At 37.2% G+C, this 20,463-nt stretch overlaps 1 long non-coding RNA gene across 1 annotated transcript; it reads right to left on the bottom strand.

The window, feature by feature from the left end:
• Nucleotides 1-2,993: 2,993 nt before the first annotated feature.
• Nucleotides 2,994-20,456, bottom strand: LOC136266387 (uncharacterized). The gene is made up of 3 exons (XR_010706101.1): nucleotides 20,368-20,456; nucleotides 10,337-10,452; nucleotides 2,994-3,127 (listed from the first exon to the last, which is right to left on the bottom strand). It is a non-coding gene; the product is annotated as an uncharacterized lncRNA (long non-coding RNA).
• Between the last annotated feature and the right edge of the window lie 7 nt (nucleotides 20,457-20,463).

Consider the following 20,463-nt stretch of genomic DNA (forward strand, 5'->3'; position numbering starts at 1 on the left):
TATAAAATCATAATGATAAAATGTACAATAATTGCTTACGTTGTTCTAATTTACAGTTAATGTCAAATGTTCACCATTCCATGTATACTACCTTTGTAGAATATCACAATAATTATATGCTTGATACTTGGGACTACCATATAGGAGAGGGAAGAAATTTCATGCAAGATGGCAAAACATCAATATTAATTTATTATTTTTAGTTTTATTAAGGCTTTACAGTGCTTAAGGTCTGTATAGGACACCTGGGTCTAGCCTGTTTAAAGCATGCAATTAACAAAATTAAGCAGCTCCTGTAAGGATACATTTCTGCAGGAGTATGTATAGAGCATTTTCATCATGTGATCAACCTTACATAATTCCTGCTTCAAATCCGATCCCCCATTAGAATTTGTTAGCTAACACAAACACGTATACTGTACTGTGATTTGAATTCTACCTAGTATTCAAAGATTGTTTCAATCATCACATTTCCTTGTTCTGTCAGTGTGAACATGCATTATATAACACATCACTTTGACTTACTCAGAATCATTTGAGACCCTATATACTGCATGTGTTGGATACTCCTCCGTGCATGATAATAAATAAATGCAAATTAATTTTACAATTGTACATATTTTCACAAAGCTGTCACCATGTATGAGAAGTTCTACAGGAAAAAAACACCTAACTAACTGCCAAGTTGCTACATGGATTGTTTTACCAGATAAGATACATCAGTACTAGTCTTATAGTCAAACAACCCATTGGCTTTGCTGTACAGTTTGAGTTACAAACCTTAATCATGTTTTTATGAGGGGTGTGTACTTTCTTCACCTCCGGGATCCCAGGTAGTTAGCAAGCCCAGGATTTAGGTAACTGACAGACAGCGAATTTATAATTCATTGATTAATTGTAATTTCATTTGCTTGATTATAATTGTAATTTAATTTGTTTGATATCATTATTGGTTCATCTTTAAAACATTACTTTATTTCAAGCCAGAAATATCCATACACGTGTCATTATAAGAGTGAGTCAGAATTATAATCTACGTAGCTATGGATATTGTTGAACCATGCAATATCTGGAACAATTGTGTAAGTATGACACAATGCAGCACTTCAGTCCACAAGCTATTACTCTCACATGAATAAACAGACAATAATTACATAGTTGAAATGTCCAACAGTTTTCCTGTCACTGTCACATGCAGTGTCTTAACCAATAGAACAGTGCTAACCAGCTGCCCATAACATGTTAAGTAACACTGTCAGTTTCTAATTCTGATTCATAAGCTTCAATACCTATAATGGTACAACATAACTATGTAAGCGATCTTCTCTTAGCTATCCTTTTTGTATAATCATATTCTATATACGATTATGATTGAATACTGCATGGGTCAATAGCCAGGCTGGTAAGTGATCCAGGTAGTTAAGTACACACATTCTCCACGTCAATACATTATTGTTACTAGATAGCTAGGTCCTCAATTATTTTGTTTGATAGATCATTCTATTCTCTTACAATTAAGGAAAAATCTGGTACACTGAAGTGGGATGAATAAAAGTAACTATGTACCTTATTGGATATTGTGTTGGTAGATGGTAATTCCATCCTGTGGAGCAAGTGTGATGGTGTATTTTGTGCAGTTGATTTAATCTGCTAATAGGAGTTCAGAAAAGGTATTTAGCATGGGTGAAACTCCCAAGAACTTTAGATTCTTACTGCTTTCACTTCATTAGATCAGTCATGATCAAATACTACAATTAATTAGTCAAGCAAAAGGCTGAGTCAGACTGCACGCTTTGTAAGACAATCATCTGCAGCATATTATGCTGCATGTTCAGTAACTTATGATTCTCCATGTAAAACAGCTTGACAAAAAGCAGTCAAACTGCTAGCCTTTAGAATTCAAACAAATTAATTAGGAATGCAGCAAGACTATACAATGTAGAACATAAGTCAAGGATTTAGGCTAAATGTTACAACTTTAGTTAGTTGTACTATAGTCTGTTTGCGTACACCTGAGCCCTCCTTTCTTGTTAATAATTCTTAAAGGGCCAGCTGCTCAAACATTTAGTAGCACTGTGAAGCCCTTCAAATGCCAGAACTGTTTATTTTAAAAGTGCTTTGATATGGGCAAGAACAAGTGAGTTATGAGGCTTTAAAAATATCCCATACATTTAGTATGGACGATTCAGGTGGGAAAACATGTTTACAACATGAAAACATGCTTGTTTCAGTACAAAACCATTGGGAGTGAACACATGTTCACCATTTTGATATTAATACTATAGCTATTTGGAGGGGCTCAGGTGAATGCATACCGACTATAACATTCTTCATCCAGGTAGCTATCAGCTCTTACAGTTGCCAGTTAATTTTGTTGGATGTGGCTTTTTTTCACAGCAAAGCTGTTTTTCATGGAGGATTTCACTTATTTTTGTTAATCAAATTATCAAACGCATTGATATAAAATTATTTTGCATAATGGGTATGTGATCCAGATTCTATTACTTCAAGATACAACTCGTGCAACCAGGGTTGGCAGTCAGATAATCACCTGGTAAAAATAATCAACTGGTAAACACTGAGGATGGAGGAGTCCATGCGTCTCATAATCCAAAACAAGGAGAGCGTCAGCAGTTATGGGTGTTACTATTCACTGGACTTGACTGGAACAACTGAGGTTTTTACAGATTTTTATGGTTAAGTCTTGCTAGTTAAAGGATTATACTACAATTCACCTTTAAGTAATTAACAATCTACAAAACATTTATGAAACTATCTGCTTGTACACCTGACTTCTCAGCAACATTTCAGAATGACAATTGTAGTATGCGCCTCTAAAATTAATTGTTGTATCATTAGGAATGTTGTGTGTGACTGACACAGAGGTAAACTACAGAAGCAAGTATACACTGTTATATTTGATGGCATGATTCAAGCATGTTTTAAAAATACTCTGCATGAAATTCAATTCAGAGCATAAGTTATTTTCATGGGGGAGGGGGGGGGGGCATGCCCACAGACCCTCCTAGTCCTATCTTAGCATTGCCCCTTCCCCAACCATGAGATGCTTCCATGCCTATATGTTTAGGTTTCTAGTCTTCTGATGACACTGGTGGCAGGTGGTGCCCTACACCAACCAAAGAAACATGTATGAATACATACTATTAGAGACGCAATGATATAGCTATTGTGATTCATTGTAGTCATGATATTGTATTGATCATACAAGTTGATATATCAAGTACTAATGTATATATGGATATTAGACATATCTATATTTCAGTGGCTAATCAGTAGTGATGTTATTGTGTGTTGTGGTTGCCAGCTAAACATATAAATGGCTAATATCAAACAGCACAGCAGTACTGTTTAAGTAGGGATCGCATCAAAAGTGATGCGTGCTGCCAAAAATGCCGCCTTTAAAAATCATCCTTGAGGCATCTTACATGACGAAGACTACCATTATGGAATAATACTAATCCATCTAACATGAAATACAGTATTAAAAACAAGAAAACACTTTCAGGCAGCTAGAAATAGAATTTTTTTTTAAATCACCAAAACTCAAAATTTGGTCTGCCTCACTCACTACCACGGTCACAAGCCTAGAGACCAAACAAAGCAGCCCATGGCCACCATTTTTTGCACCACAATAACAAACTCAGTGGTGGAATGTGCCTTTTGGGGTTCCGGCGAGTGTGCTTTGTCTGCGCCTTGTCTTTCCTTTTATCTTCAATCAGGTTGGTTGTCTTCTTCTTCAAGTATCAAAAACATATTGAGGTGTTAATTTTCCGTATCAATACTGTGTCAGCAAAGATAAATGGGACACAAAGGAGGACACAGGTATAGTTTATTTTCCCTTTTCTTGCTGTACAAATAAATCTTTCTGTTGTTGCTACTTCGTAGGGCTGTATCTCCCAAAATTATTGGCATATGAGGCTGAAACTTTGCAAAAGCATACACTTGGCTAAGCAGGTTATAAATATTTAATAACCAATATCATAACAGTCACCATCAGTCACTGTTCTTGATCAGGTTGTTGTTTGTCATCCGGGAAATCTTTTCCATATGGCACTGTACTTCTGCTGTACTCTCACATGATCCTGCACTCTGTTAAAAATGACCCCACGCATATTGTGCACTGGTTGGTGGCTTCTTCAGACTAAAAGCGGACTTTGTTGTGTATATATATATATCACTCTTGTTCCTGTATTACTAATGATTTATATGGGAGCTCCTCAACTAACAATATCTCGCACCCCAGATTGAGAAATTACTGGAAATTTAAAGCACAAAAGCAAACCAAAATAAAAATCATAATACTTTTCAATTAAATTTTTGTTCTCACTTCAAATATAACGTCATAATAATAAATAAATAAATAAATAAAACCATAATGGCCCCCAAATAAATAATTAATAACACAAACGCAAAAAAGTCCAGGCCCACTCCCAAAAATAATACCCTATACATAGATAGGTTAACCCTAACCACAGAACTTTGGGCTTTTCATGCCAAAAATATCACCCTAAAACCAGCCTCACAATACCTTCATGGGTTAGCCCAAAAGTGTCTTCAGTGTAACCCAAAACACTTCCAAAAAGTTGTTACTAAATTTTATTATTTTAAAATTTAGTACAATTTTCTAATGACGGACTCCCTGACTGACTGATGCCTTCAGACAAGCGTAACTCAATAACAGCTAAGGCTATGGGCTTGATTTTTTCACTGTTCAACATCACTTCAGCCCAACTGGTGTCTTTTGGCATACCGCAGTATGTACAATGCATACTTCATGGACCTAGGTGCTTACCAAAACGATTACAACTTACAAACAGAAAGGAGTTGAAATTTGTACTATCGTGTTCGCCATGAATAGGAGAATCAATTGTTAGGCATATTTCTTCTTCACTATATACAAAGGCTAAAATTAGTGAAGAAAGATCAATCACATACTATTGTTTTGATGTGACATAAACAAATGCCCATAACCTGTGTATCCTTGGGTCTACCCAATGAAACAAAGATTTCGAGCTCCTATTGCATAGGCAGATAAGATAATATCTAAGTTTTTATTGTTGGATCCTTTCTTTAGAACAAAGCATTCATAATATGCAAGTATTTCACCTGCCGTATTCAAACGAGTACCTACTGTAATACCAAATGTATGTGCCTTTTAGCTGCACTGTTCTCAGTGTTCTGGCTAATTGATACCTTCATCCAATCACATGCATGGTTAAGGCTATAAGCTGATTTCCACCAGTCTGCAATGGCCCATTACACAAATCAGTATAGCTTGTTTTAAATGGCTGCCTGGATTCCATTTGTGAGGTAGTAGTATTCCGAATGTTCTGCATAATGTGTCCACTCTTCATTATCTTTCAGGTTGAAGGTGTCACTGAAGTAGCCATCCTCATCATCAATATTTAGTAATAGAATGACTCTACACACAGTTCACTAATTCATTCAATACATGAAAATGTAACTGCGTCTATGAAAACCTCCCTATAGAACTCTTCATTATCCAAACAGTACAAATGACTGTTCTATTAGAGTATTTTACATTTATTGATTGCTCTATTAGAGTAGCTGAACAGACTATATATAAATGAATGCAATTTAGCTGGTACATAGGTGTTCGGATAATGGAGAACTCACTGTATTGCTTTGGGCCAAAAAAGGCCTTCCAAAAATTTATACATCTCTATGGTAACTCCAAAACAAAACAGTCTGTTGGTCAATCTTTCACACTCCTTTATATACACTACCATATAACAAGTGATTGTAGGTTTTAGTTATCACAACATTGCACTAATTAAAGGGACCATTTCTTGCATTATTTCACTGTTGAAATAAGGTGAAACTCATAAATTTACAGTACCTCAGCTAAGATGATGACTAGTTTGGCACAATATTCACGTAGGCAGGTAGGTAGGTGGATGGGAAATGCAGATGATATGTATTACAAATGAAATGTTTGGAAAATGAAAAAGTTAAGGAATACATTAAATATCAGAAACGATTATGGAATGGCACATTTTCTTCTGGCTATGGCAGAGCAAGTTATTGAGGCCTGCAAAAAGCAAAAGGGAAGTACAATAGATAGGGAAGGGCTTGTAAAATGGATTCCTCTGCACATATAATATAGTAACTAGTTTTAGTAATAGAGTGAATTTCTGCCAACATCACTGGTGTTAGCGTCAACACCACAAGCCAGCATGGACTAAATTATACAAAAGAAGATTCATGCACTTTTAAAGATACAAGGTTTGATGATGCACCAATCGTCCTGGTATTTGATTAGTACTTTAGTGAAGGATGCACTGGGCACACGAATGATCAGTAAAATAATCATTTGGGTAATAAATATTGGAGTTTGGAATATGGAGCAAATTTTCTGTGATGTACCAAAATTTATCCTTGTGTAGGAAGCATGGTTCCTACACGTGTAGGGCAACATTAAGAAATTTTGTAGGAAATATTCCTGCACTGTTGAGTTTTGTAAGAAAGATTCCTACACATGACCTATTCTGACTGACTACAAAGCCTTAATTTACCTAGTTTATCTTACCGTCGAAATCGTATGGACTTAATTATGACATATAAAATTTTGAATGGAGCAGTATTAGTAGATAAAGAATATTTTTTTACAATGAACACCAGTTACAGTACTAGATCTAATGGATTTAAGATTTATAAGAAATTTAATAAGACTTCGACACGACGCTTTGCCTTTTCACAGAGAATAATCAATAACTGGAATTCCTTACCCTATGAAATTGCCACTTCTCCCAATGTACTAAGTTTTAAGACTAATTTAGATCATTTTTTGTATAATCAACGTTTTTCATTCGTATGATTTAATTGAGATTGGTTTTATAAGACTCTGTCTTCTTTTTGACCAATTATACATAATAATAATAATGACATAATGTGTAGGAATAATTCCTACACTGCAAGAAGAGTCTTACACTTTGTGCCAAGTGTAGGAATCTTTCTTACAAAATTCAACAGTGTGGGAATATTTCCTACAAAATTCTCAATAAAGCACTACACATGTAGGAACCATGCTTCCTACACAAGTGTAAAATTTCTTCCAGCACTTTACCTCAAAATTATGATTTCTTATTTAGTTTGGAATATGTTTAACATGTGGATGTGTATTTCAACCCACCACACGCCAGCCATTGAGCAGATCATGGAACAAGTGGCGATCAATTTCTTTGCAACAGCGATGACGAGACAATAAGCATTTGTCATGAGGACAGACAAGGTTTACATGGTAACGTTTATACTGATAGGATACTCAATGCTATGAGTATGCTATGGGCAGAATCTTCAGATTCTGATAAGTCCAACAGGTAGGTAGGTATATCACAACTGTGAAACATTTTGTTACATCCATGACAGTGATACTGAGTAGACACTGAGGAGAAGGAGGACACTGAACAACCTCGTGACACTGACCAGACAGTATGTAGTTTTTCATAAGCCAGTGGGTAATGCACTCAATCAAACTGCTAATGCAGTTAGCAAACAGGAAGTGGTATGAGCCAGATTGTAATTGTAGTTATGAAGTGTGCTATGAAGTGACTGCTAGCTGTACATTAATGGAACATGCCAAAACGGCCATCATTTTTACTGGTCTTCCACAAAAGAATCAAGATATTTGTGTTGTTATAGTGTCTGATATTGTCTTATCAGGAAATAATTATACCAAGGCCTGGATGCTATTAAAGGAGCCCCTGTACTGACCCATCTGTAATAATTGTATTTGCTTCATTTTTTAGTTTGAATTAATGTTTACTGTAAGTATATTTAGGCCACCTCCCTTGTTTCATTGATACAGGCATACTGAAAACATAATTTGACTTTATGCCATAAAGAGAATGGGGGTACTAGCAATAAGAAATTGATATACAGACAGTCAAGTGCATTTACTTTGTGTTTCAGGCCAAAAAGGCCTTCCAAAAATTTTAGATATATATTCCTTAGGAGTTCTCTTCTTCCACAAGATAATTGATCAAGCTCTCACACTCCTTTATATACACTGCCATAAAACAAATCATTGTGGGTTTTAGTTATCACAACAAGTGATTGTTTGAATTCACACCAACCACAAATACATATTGAATTTAAAACTTATGTAAACTATGAGATGGACACAGAAGCAGTTATAAGAATGCAAATGACAAAATGGATTTTGTATGTAAATTATAGTAAGTATTAATTTCTATCATTAACTCTTGGTATTACAGGTTACAGCATTAAAAACAAGTACCTTAATTTCAACTACATTTTACACCAAACTTAACTGTATTTCCTTGTATAAAAGCTGCATTTGAATAAGTGCTGGTCTCAATTATAAGCCAGGGGGTCCCAGAAAATAAATGCCTGGTTTCAAATATAGATTATTAGAGTCTGCTGTTGGTGGCTTTATTATTTTTTCCTTAATTTGCTCCTAAAACTTATAACATCAAGTGCTTATATATAACTACCTAGAGGGCACAAGTATGCTGTACAGGGCAAGTCCATGTATATGCATGCATCATACATCTGTTTGCCAATCATATATAACCTTCACCATACTTGTTTACATAGTAACAACAACACAATATAAAGATCCCTATGCCAGAGGAGGGATCTTTATAAACACTCCATGGAATTTCGTGTGAACCCCAATAGCTGCAATACAAAAACTAGCAAGCTGTGGTGTTGACAGGGGTTGTTGGATATTTGGACTGCACTTTGTGTCAGCAGCTAAATAATCGATGTGTTTTGTTTTGTAAAAATCCACTTGGGTGAATTAATCTATAAACACTTTTTTCATATGTAACATTCCAATACTAACCAGGTATGCATTCTTTTAACAAAGTGATGATGCCATGTACACTTTACATTATCCACACGTTTTACTTTGTCCCTGAGTAGGAAAGCCTAAAAATTCATCATCCCTATTACTACTACTATCACATGTATGCATGTCTATAGAGAACTGATGATTGGGTAAGAGAATTTAAAGGCTGAGGTGTTGCTTGTAATAACATTTTTACTGAGTTACTTTAGATACTCTCCTACTCTGTACAAACATTATAAGCTCTTAGTACTAACAACATATCCTCTTCGTTGAATAGTGAACATAGGAGCTCTTGTTATCATCACTGTCACTTCCTTCATCCAATCCATCACTCAACCACAAATATCCAGTGATGCCGCTTAATGTCCAACAGTAACTTGCACTTTCGGGTACAGCTTCTTTCTTACATGGAATACAAGAGAGATTACAAGGGCAAAGTGGGAGTAGTTGCTTAAAGATTTGCCCATTTCACTACAGTATATTATTATTATGTACTAAAAAGTTTATTCCTCTACAATGCAGGGGTAAAAGACCATAATGGTGACATGCCTGGCTTGTATACCAAAGTCTTGAAAGTGGAGCTGGCTATAAAAGAAGTGGCACAGATGAGGAGGTATGAGCAAAATACAACAGCGTGCAACAGCCAAAATTAATGCAATAACATAATCAATGGTTTAAACTCTTAATCATTTGCTGTATAATCTGTTAGTATATTCCTGTTTGGAACACTATTTCCCATACTTGGGCGTTGCCCTTTCAGTCACGCTTAAAGTAAACCAAATTGGAATTTGCTTCCATTTCCTATCCTAGGGTTGAGCGATATTGAAAATTTTCTCCCACGGTTATTGTGGAGCTTATTATCACGATTATTGCAAATATCATGGTATTGAAATTAACTATAGCAAGTACACTCAAAACTGTTCACACAGTATATTTGCATGGGTGAACTTTGTTTCATACCAGCTAGGAGTTTGGAAAAACTTACAATGCAGTGCATAAATTTTAAAGAGATAGCTAGTTTCTATCTATGTATATAGCTAGCAGATAATTTACTAAGGCTTACTAATGTGAAGCCAGAATTTTTATCCCATAATCACAAAATTGCTGTATCCAGTACACGTGCCTCGCCTTGCGTGTATTCTAATAATTAGTGCGTTGCTTCGTGTAGTAGTACTAGTGCATGGGTTAGGCTTGTTTACTAGCTGTAATACTGATTGACAAGTACAATGTGGCATTGCTAACAGGTGTAAGTGTGTGGTTGCAGCTGTATTCCCCGCAATAACTATTTATACCAGTATGGTGGTTTTTCAAAAACAAGGCGGTATTGGTTATTGCCAGCTGCAATATCGTCTTGTTACTGTCATACCGGTATATCGCCCAACCCTATCCTATCCCTTTTATAGTAAAGTACTCTGTATTCTATGCTTTATTACAAGGAGCATCTTTTATCCCAGCTTAAACATAGCAATGAATGCTTACTTTAGCTCTTTTGCCACATTTCTGTACTCCTTCAGTGAAACTTGGTAGTTTTGCAATTTTTCAACAATTTCCCAGATCATCTTCAGGAATTGTCTCCTTCTCAAATATGTAATTCTCTAATGCAAGCAGTATGTGATTCTTGAAAAGGTTGTGCATCAGTGACAAAACATGTATAAAGCATGTCATGTACACACACACACACTTAAACACACACACACACACACACACACACACACACACACACACACACACACACACACACACACACACACACACACACACACACACACACACACACACACACACACACACACACACACAGTGGTGATATTTCAGCAGAATTTATGAATACATACGTATAGTATAGAGTCCCTGCACATAGTAGTTATGTACACATATGCCTATACCTATATAAAACATACACAAAATTTGAATCCTGAGGTTGCCTTTCTTAGGCCCATTTTCTGTTTCACCTTATTGTTAAGTCTCCAAGTCTATTGATTGGGTTAGATAATCCTAAGGCTGCACCACAATTACGTTGTTGTCAGACCTTCAGTGCTGGTCACTGTAAAGCAGTAATCTATACATATATAAAGCTGAAAAGCTGTCCGTGTCTGTCTGGCATCCAACAATTTCTTGCCAGCTGATGCACATATCGAAACACTTTTTGTGCCTAACAAAGCATTCATAATCTTTAATTACCTTGCTTTTAAACGATTTCTAAACTGCTGTGATTCGTCGTTTACAGTGCAATTAGTGCAAGGGTGTAGACAAAAAACTTGCTCGGATTCTTTCTATAAGCCTATAAACTGCATGCAAACCACATGTAAAGACTGTGCCAGTCAACTTATGCATGCCTTCACAAGACAGTTTTTAAGCGGTTACTCTTGATGTTAGACAATTGGCTTAGTGGTCAGGACATGTGCTTCCTAAACCTAGGGTCCCGAGGTAAGTTCAAATCCAAGTTAGGATAATTTTTTTCCCGCTCTTACAACTATTTTAGTGTTATCTTTTTCTGTTACAGGAAACTTTCCACATACGTATTTATTTTCTCTGATTCTAAACCTTATTGGTGAATGTGTGCCATTTTATTTAACTCTCACTCTCTCAGTATAAACACTTTGGCATCAACTTATAATGCTTTTGTATAGAAATAAGGATTTTGCAATGAGCCATTGCTGGAAATTATATAGAGTAGGGATTGCTTCAACATTGAATGAGTATCCTTACCATTGTCACTAACTAAAGTATATATATATATATGTACCACTCTGCGTGGGCAGTTCAAAGGCACCGCCAGTGCCATAATTTGTATATTGCACTGCTGCAGACCGCAGCGAGTGCATTATAACTTATAACGCACTGGTTGCGGTTTTGTAGACCACAACGAGTGCATTATAAGGTATAATGCACCGACCGCAGTGCAATATACAGATATTGCACTGGCTGCGGTTTTGTGCAGCATAGCACAAGTGCCGGTGGCGAAGACCACTACGACACCTCACCTAATAGGTGGAAGGACACTTCACAGATCACTCGAATTCTTTTATAGCCTGACATGTAAAGGTCGATTGTGGGCCATAACGTCACCAATACGTATAATGTTTACAAGCAGCCAATGGCGATCGAAAAAGCCAACACGGGTGGCCACAACTCTAGTCTACATATATATCAACGTACTTATACACCTTACTAGTCTGGTGCCATCTTAGCCCAGATTAAACTGTAGTCCACTTCGACAATGACTTAATAAAACAAATATATTCTAAATAATACTAACCTTTACGTTCGATTGTGGTAACCAGTTTTGTCATGCCACCAGATTCGAGTTTAGCCAGTGTGAATAGTAAGAATTAGACTAGTATCGTTTAGTAGTTGGGTTTTGTTTACTTAAAACGTCTATTTAGCTACTTTTTTTCACTCGAGGGAATCACTATGGCGATTAGTCTGGCGCTTAGTCTATATGGCGATTGAGTGATCACGCTGGCATGTTGAGCACTACATAATGAGAGTCGAACAGCGAATGCAGGTTAGTGATATAACCCATAGCGTACTAGCTTTCAATGTCTCAGGTGGCTGCAGTACTGCAGGGGGGACGTCATCGCAACGTCCGGCTTGGTTACCCACAATCGATGTTAGAAACCTGGCCTTTATAAGTGTTACAGCTGTCTTGTGAGACTCTCCCCACCTATTAGGTGAGTGGTACATAACAGTTATACAACGTGCACTCGTGCTCTACCTGTATAAACGCACTTGCCTTCGGGCCTAATGGCCCTCAGGCTCATGCGTTTATATCAGGCAGAGCACTTGTGGCCGTTGTATAACTATATAATATATATATATATATATACAGGGCAATGAAATCCTGCACATATAGGACAGGCCTAACTAACTGATACACTATAGGTACTGCTGGAGTGTAGGTGTACTTGCAATACATTACCAACTTTAGTAACATACAGTTGAAAGTGCTTTCATGGGATATTATGCTGTGTCCAAATAGCCAGCAAGACAAATATTGCTTTAAAATGACTACCATTTAGTTGTCTTTTTTCCAACATTAATTTAGTTACACTGTACGTCTATAGGTGTACTGAAATATAGTATTTCCATGCAGGGAAGTTCTTCATTTATTGGGCAGAGCTATAGACATTGTTTCGGTATTACATCACTAACAGAAGTAGTGTAACTATGGGGCAATGAAGTCCTACACATAGGAAAATGAAATCCAGCACATACAAGGCAGGATTAATTAACTGTTGTGGTACTGCAGGAGTGTATGTGTGCTTACAGTAAATATAATTACATAACTTCAGGTTGGATGTGCTTGCATTGGATATCATATTACACTGCGTCCAAATAGCCAGCACGACAAGCATTGCTTCAAATTGATTCCAAGTCCCAGCACATAGTTATTTAGTCCAGTGACCAGTATGTTACTGTACATGTATAACGTAATCAGGGTAATAGAGTCCTGCATGTAGGGCAGGTACCAGTGCTAGCAGTAATAATAACAGTGTACACTCATAAGCACGTTAGTGTTGCACCAATGACATTTTGCTGATAACCGATATTGCATCATATTTTCGGACATAGCTGATCCGATACAGTACTAAATGCCTGTCTTTCAGCAAATTTTACTAGAAGTTTAATTATAAAGAACCAATTAACGTAGCTTGCTTGTAATGCCAGTAGCTAACAGTACAATTAGGCAGTAATAACAACATTGTAATGTAGGAGAATGAATGCTATGCATTTGTAAACACTATGAACATGTACGTATTTCTAAATAAATACATGTAACTGTATTTGCTGCTTTTCTGTGGTACGCACATACATATAAAATGTATGTATGTACTTGGGCTGTTGCTACTGCTACACTACTATATTATTGGACATGCAGCTTCCAGTCTGGCTACTGTCAGTAAAAAGAGGATTGTACATATACTCTACAAGTGCACAAAAAAAATTTGGAATTTTCAATTAGAGTAGGGACCATAGCACATCGATAAAAAGTACTGAAACAAGCTGGAGTAGTCCATGATATTAAATCATAGTAAAACAATAAGAAGTGTTATACCCTACTGTACGTTTCCGTTATGGTATCTTAAGCACAGTAGGGATATAACACTTCTTATTGTTTTACTATGATTTAATATCATGGACTACTCCAACTTGTTTCAGTACTTTTTATCACTCTGCTATGGTCCCTATTCTAGTTGAAAATTCCATTGTGTATTTGTTTGTTAACTTTATTTGTTAATAATTATTATGACTGGTGAGCCCATGCATACCGCATCTGAAATGGCACCATGCGCCCCAGTTATATCAATTATTGTCTGAAAAGTGAAGTATCCATTACACTTCGTTGTCGGCTATGTTCAACCCACAGAGTCTGAAATGATGGAATGTTTTAACTTGAAACTGAAGTCAAACACTACAGTACTATATGAACCCAATGGCACTCCATTATTACTATGACTACGTAATATCAAGCTTTTTTTTGCAATATACATAAGGTACGCATTTTGTACTGCTGCCCATAGGGTGGTATAAAACAATGGATGAATTTCATAATAACAAAAGTTGCCCTAGCAACCTAAATTTTAAGGGGTGAATGTCTATAGTAATATCTCCAAATTTTAAAAGGATAGCATATATAGGTCATGAGATGTAACATTTTAAAGTTTGTCATTTTCCATACATTGTCTATGAGAGGGGGCAACAGTTGCCCCTTCTGGGCAATCACATAAATAATGTGTGGGAAAACAACAGGTTCAATTAATGTCATTTCTCAATTTAACATTATTTGTAGGTGAGAATCTCACAATTAACCGCTCCAAATTTTAAAACGATAGAGTATATGGATCATGAGATATGAAATCTATGGTTTTCCCATACATCACCAATGGGATTTCCCAGAAAGGGCAACTGTTACCTCCTCTCATATATAATCTAATCAAAAACAGCCAAGCTGTAAAAAAAGGTGCGGCCCCCAAAAAGGCCATGGTGAAAAAAGATGTGAAATCCAAGGTGGCGGCCAAGAAATGGCTGTGATGGTAGGTTAATGGTTACATTTTAATAACGACAATTCAGGTGAATTTTGTGCCGCTTGGTCTTGGCACCAAATTTACCTGAATTGTTGTTATTAAAATGTAACCATTAACCTACCATCACAGCCATTTCTTGGCCGCCACCTTGGATTTCACATCTTTTTTCACCATGGCCTTTTTGGGGGCCGCACCTTTTTTTACAGCTTGGCTGTTTTTGATTAGATATCACTTCTTTTTGTATTTGTATACTGCAAAGCCGGTCTATGGCTGGCTTTGGGGCTTTTTTAACCCATGCGCTTTTTTCTTTACTACAGGAAGAAGAAAAGAACTTAAAGAAGAATTTTAGTACTTCAATTATTTTGGATTTTATTAGTAATTATACAAATTATATACATATATTTATTACATGCCCATTATTCCCCACAGGATATTTTTTTGCAGCTGATCTCTCTACTGGGTGACTTGAAATGTAGCTGAACTATATACAGGATGGTTTCTTTGTAGCTGAACTCTCTACAAGGTAACCTCTTCTAGCTGGTCTCTCTACAGGGTATTTTGTTTCTAGCTGAACTCTCTACAGGTGATTTGTTTGCAGCTAAACTCTCTACATGGTGGTGTCTTTGTAGCCGAACTCTCTACATGATGGTTTCTTTGTAGCTGAACTCTCTATAAGGTGACTTCGTCTAGCTGAACTCTCTACAGGGTGATTTTTTGTAGCCGAACTCTCTACATGATGGTTTCTTTGTAGCTGAACTCTCTACAAGGTGACTTCGTCCAGCTGATCTCTCTACGGGGTGATTTGTTTCTAGCTGCACTCTCTACAGGTTGATTTGCTTGTAGATGAACTCTCTACAGGGTAACTTGCTTGTAGCTGAACTCCTTACTTTGTGTCTAGTTTGTAGCTGATCTCTCTACAGGGTGATTTGTTTGTAGCTGAACTCCTTACATTGTGTGTAGTTTCTAGCTGATCTCTCTACAGGGTGATTTGTTTGTAGCTGATCTCTATACAAGTTGATTTGTGTGTAGCTGATCTCTCTGCAGTTTGATTTGTTTGTAGCCGATCTCTCTACAAGGTAATTTGTTTGTAGCTGAACTATCTATAAGGTGATTTGTACGTAGCTGATCTCTCTGCAGATTGATTTGTTTTAGCTGAACTCTCTACAGGGTGATTTGTTTCTAGCTTATCTCTCTACAGGTTGATTTGTTTGTTGCTGATCGCTCTAAAGGTTGATTTGTTTGTAGCTGAACTCTCTGCAAAGTGTTTTGTTTGTAGTTGATTTCTCTACAAGGTGATTTTTTGTAGCTGACCTCTCTTCAGGGTGATTTGTTTCTAGCTGATATCTCTACAGGGTGATTTTTTGTAGCTGACCTCTCTTCAGGGTAATTTGTTTCTACCTGATCTCTCTACAGGGTGATTTGTTTGTAACTGAACTCTGTACAAGTGCGTTTTTGTGGGTGATCTCACTGCAGGTTGATTTGTTTGTAGCTGAACTCACTAAAGGGTGATTTTGCTTGTAGCTGAACTCCTTGCATTGTATCTAGTTTCTAGCTGATCTCTCTACAGGGTGATTTGTTTGTAGCTGATCTCTCTACAAGTTGATTTGTGTGTAGCTGATCTCTCTGCAGGTTGATTAATTTGCAGCCGATCTCTCTACAAGGTAATTTGTTAATTTGTTTGTAGCTGAACTCTCTATAAGGTGATTTGTTTGTAGTTAATCTCTCTGCAGGTTGATTTGTTTTAGCTGAACTCTCTACAGGCTGATTTGTTTGTAGCCGATCTCTCTACAGGGTAATTTGTTTGTAGCTGATCTCTCTACAAGTTGATTTGTGTGTATATAGCTGATCTCTCTGCAGGTTGATTTGTTTGTAGCCGATCTCTCTACAGGTAATCTGTTTGTAGCTGAACTCTCTATAAGGTGATTTGTTTGTAGCTGATCTCTCTGCAGGTTGATTTGTTTTAGCTGAACTCTCTACAGGGTGATTGCTTGTAGCTGAACTCCTTACATTGTGTCTAGTTTCTAGCTGATGTCTCTACAGGGTGATTTTTTGTAGCTGAACTCTCTTCAGGGTGGTTTGTTTCTAGCTGATCTCTCTACAGGTAGATTTGTGTTGATTTGTTCATTGCTGATCGCTCTAAAGGTAATTGATTTGTTGCAGTTGAACACCCTGCAAAGTGTTTTGTTTGTAGCTGATCACTCTAAAGGGTAATTTGTTTGTAGCTGAACTCTCTCCACAGTGACTTGTGTGTAGCTGAATTCTGTGTAACTGAATTCTCTAGAGAGTGACTTAATTGTAGCTGAATTCTCTACACAGTGCATGACTTGTTTATAGCTGAACTTTCTTCAGTGTGACTTGTAATGTTCTGAATCTCTATAGTGGTATATTTGCTTAACTCTCCACATGGTGACTGTCTTCTTGCTGAACTGTCTATAAGATTAACTGTTTGCAACTGAACTCCCTACAGAATAACTTGTGATGTAATAAAATTCTATAATGGAGTAAATAAATTAGCCGAATGCTCTATTAGGGTGACTGTTCTATTAGAGTATCTGGATCTCGCATTTGCTACACGGAGTTGGCTTTCGAATCATAACTCAGTGGTTTGTAATCCTATTCTTCTGTACTACAGCAAGGACTTTCTATGAAGATTATTCCAGCTATACACCGATTTTCAGCTCATTGCTCTAAGCGGTTTGCCTAGTAGGCGTGAAAACTAATACTTTTTTATTCATAAAAATCGATCGCGTAATTGTGACACAGGTTGGGTTTTGTGTCATATCTCCGTGGTCTTTATCTCGATTCCTTTCAAACCACCAAAAGGCACTCCTACGATGGTTACTCCATCTACATAGCAATTTTCAACTCATTCCATGAAGCGGTTTACCCTGTATGCGTGACAACAAATCGATCTTGTTTTACGCGAATAATCGGTCATAACTCCTGAACCATTCATCGGATTTGTACCAAATTTGATGCTAGGATTCGCCTGTGGACTCCCTTTCTGTGTGCCAAATTTCAAGGCGATCGGAGTACGCGTTTGCTTGTTATAGCAATTTTTGCAAGTGTGCGAAAAGACGAAGAAAAAAAAAACGAAGAAAAAAAAACGAAACTTTGGCAGCTCGTATCTCGGAAATGGCTGGAGCAATTTCCTTCAAATTCGGAATGTAGACTCCCTTGGCTGGCGGGCAACTGTGTAGCAAATTTGGTTCCAATCAGATAAGTGATCACCGAGATACAAAGGTGTGAAAATGACGTTTGCGTTCTTCCTGTCAATATACTCACGGTGTGGCGCGCCGGCTTCTTGGGCCGCACGACACACTACCGTGTGTCTTGATGTATGGGAAAACTGTGAACTTAAAAATGTCATAGCTCGTGACCTATAATATGCTATCCTTTTAAAAATTGGAGATGTTACTTTTGACATTTACACCTACAAAATACAGGTTGCTAGGGGCAACAGTTTAAAATTCCTTATTATGAAATTCATCTATTGGACCGTCATACCATAGATGCACCATCTAATAGTATCCCATGACAACATCTACAATTCCTTTGCAACCATTGCCAACATTATGTGGATAATTGGGAAAATACAGTACAAGAATGCTACAAAAACAAGGACAGTATGATTAATCACATGCATGTACAAAACTACAGCACTTGGGAGTGTCTCAAGACTACAGTAATATAGAAGTCAGCTTTGCCCCATGCTGTATTAGTCTCTCAACACACCCCTAATGCTGTGTTTTCCATATGCACATCTGGCAGTACTTTGTGGCCCCTAGTCATGGCAGCCAGGCAGTGCAGTGGAACCTGTCTTGGTGTCTACCTGTATACTGGCCAGCTTAGTAAACCACCAAGTTGCCAGCTACTGTACAACAGGAAATTTGATGAAAATAAAAGCTGACAAATCCACACTTTGACGAGAGAGATCTGACACTCATGATCACTTTTAAAGGTGCCCATCAGGATTTCTTCTGTCAAATTTTCTATTGTACGGTAAGCAACTTTCGAGCTACTTTACTAAGTAATTAGCTACAAAGCCCAGGAAAATTCTTACAGAAACAGATAAAAGAACTGTCATCATAACTACAATGTAGGAACAGTTCGAGATTGACGTGAGGTAATACGGATAATATATATCTATTGAATACGGATGTTACCGTCCGTTATGTAAGACTACATCATAGATTACCAACATAATCTAAAATATATGGTAACAAAGGTGCTAAGGATTTCAAGATTTCAAATGTGGCGTATGAGATTTCAAGGAAGTTGCGGACCCCTCGTGAGACACAGTCTAGAATCTGATCAGAACTTAGTTGTATGTGCAAGATTTTGCATTACATGCCACCAGACCCTTGTGGTCTAGGGTGAGACTACTCCACCCATGGGACAATGACAGTTCAAAGTGATTTTATAGGTTCATCAAATACCATAGTTTGGTTTTTTTTGTTGTAAAATAATTTTCGTATGCAAAATTTTTATACAAGATTGAACTACTCTAATAGAGCAGTCATTCACGTAAAATCATATGAAAATAAAGCGAATTACTGTACCTCTTAGGAGAAAGGACATTCTTTGCTCCAGTACAGGGGAGTTACTAGAATTTGCCAGTGTTGTCCCATCCTTGACCGGGTGGGGCCATGACATTGATAACTGCTTACATAGATAAAGGACCTCTATTATCAGACCTCTCAATTTGGAACTGGAGTTAACCTCGAGACACCCCAAGTGCATGGCCACATGCAACAGTGGGGTTCACGCGCACACACATTTTATTAATAAAGAATGTCAACAAGCATGAGCTAGCTATACTGCATGCATACTACTGTTATTCGCAGCTTATTTCTATGCTCTATGATGTTAATCTACACATAGAATCTAAGCAACCTGGAATTCCAAGCATGGCGTAGCATCACGTGAATCATAAGTCTACTTATTCAGCTTTATGCCTATCTTTGTGATGATTGTAGGTATTACTAATCCTTTCACTAGATCCGAATCTGGCCTCTGCTCTGGCACGTGATATATTTCCCACCATCTATCTTAGTAACCAAGTCCATTCATGTTAGAATAACTTTTTTTTTTAAATTACTACTAAACAAAAACGAGAAGTCACATTACCATGCTGTAATACAGCCTTGGGTCGCAGGTTGGCTCCAGTCTTTTATAGATGTGAGCGCCATAAATTTTAAATATTTATTACGTAAGTACCATTTCTTATATCGAGTTGACGAAAAGTTTCGATTGTGAGTTTGAGTTTTATTTATAGGCGAAAACCTTGAGAATTCTTGAGATCTGGAGCGTGACCTTGAGAAATTAGCACCTGACCGTGAGACCTTGAGAAGAGGCCCAAAAACATGAGTCTCACGGTGAAACCGTGAGAGTTGAGAGGTCTGTATTATCTATGGTGCCCACAGCAATACGGTACGAGTGTGAAACACATAATTATAACCAGTACTGATTATAACTCACTGAAAATAGTCATAAGGCGGCTGGATTAGATTATTATCCATGGGCGCACCAGGTGAATTAAAGAAGCGCTTAAGAAATATGGGAATTATTAATCAC

This window comes from Dysidea avara, chromosome 9 (assembly GCF_963678975.1).
Source record: "Dysidea avara chromosome 9, odDysAvar1.4, whole genome shotgun sequence".
Lineage (NCBI taxonomy): Eukaryota > Metazoa > Porifera > Demospongiae > Dictyoceratida > Dysideidae > Dysidea > Dysidea avara.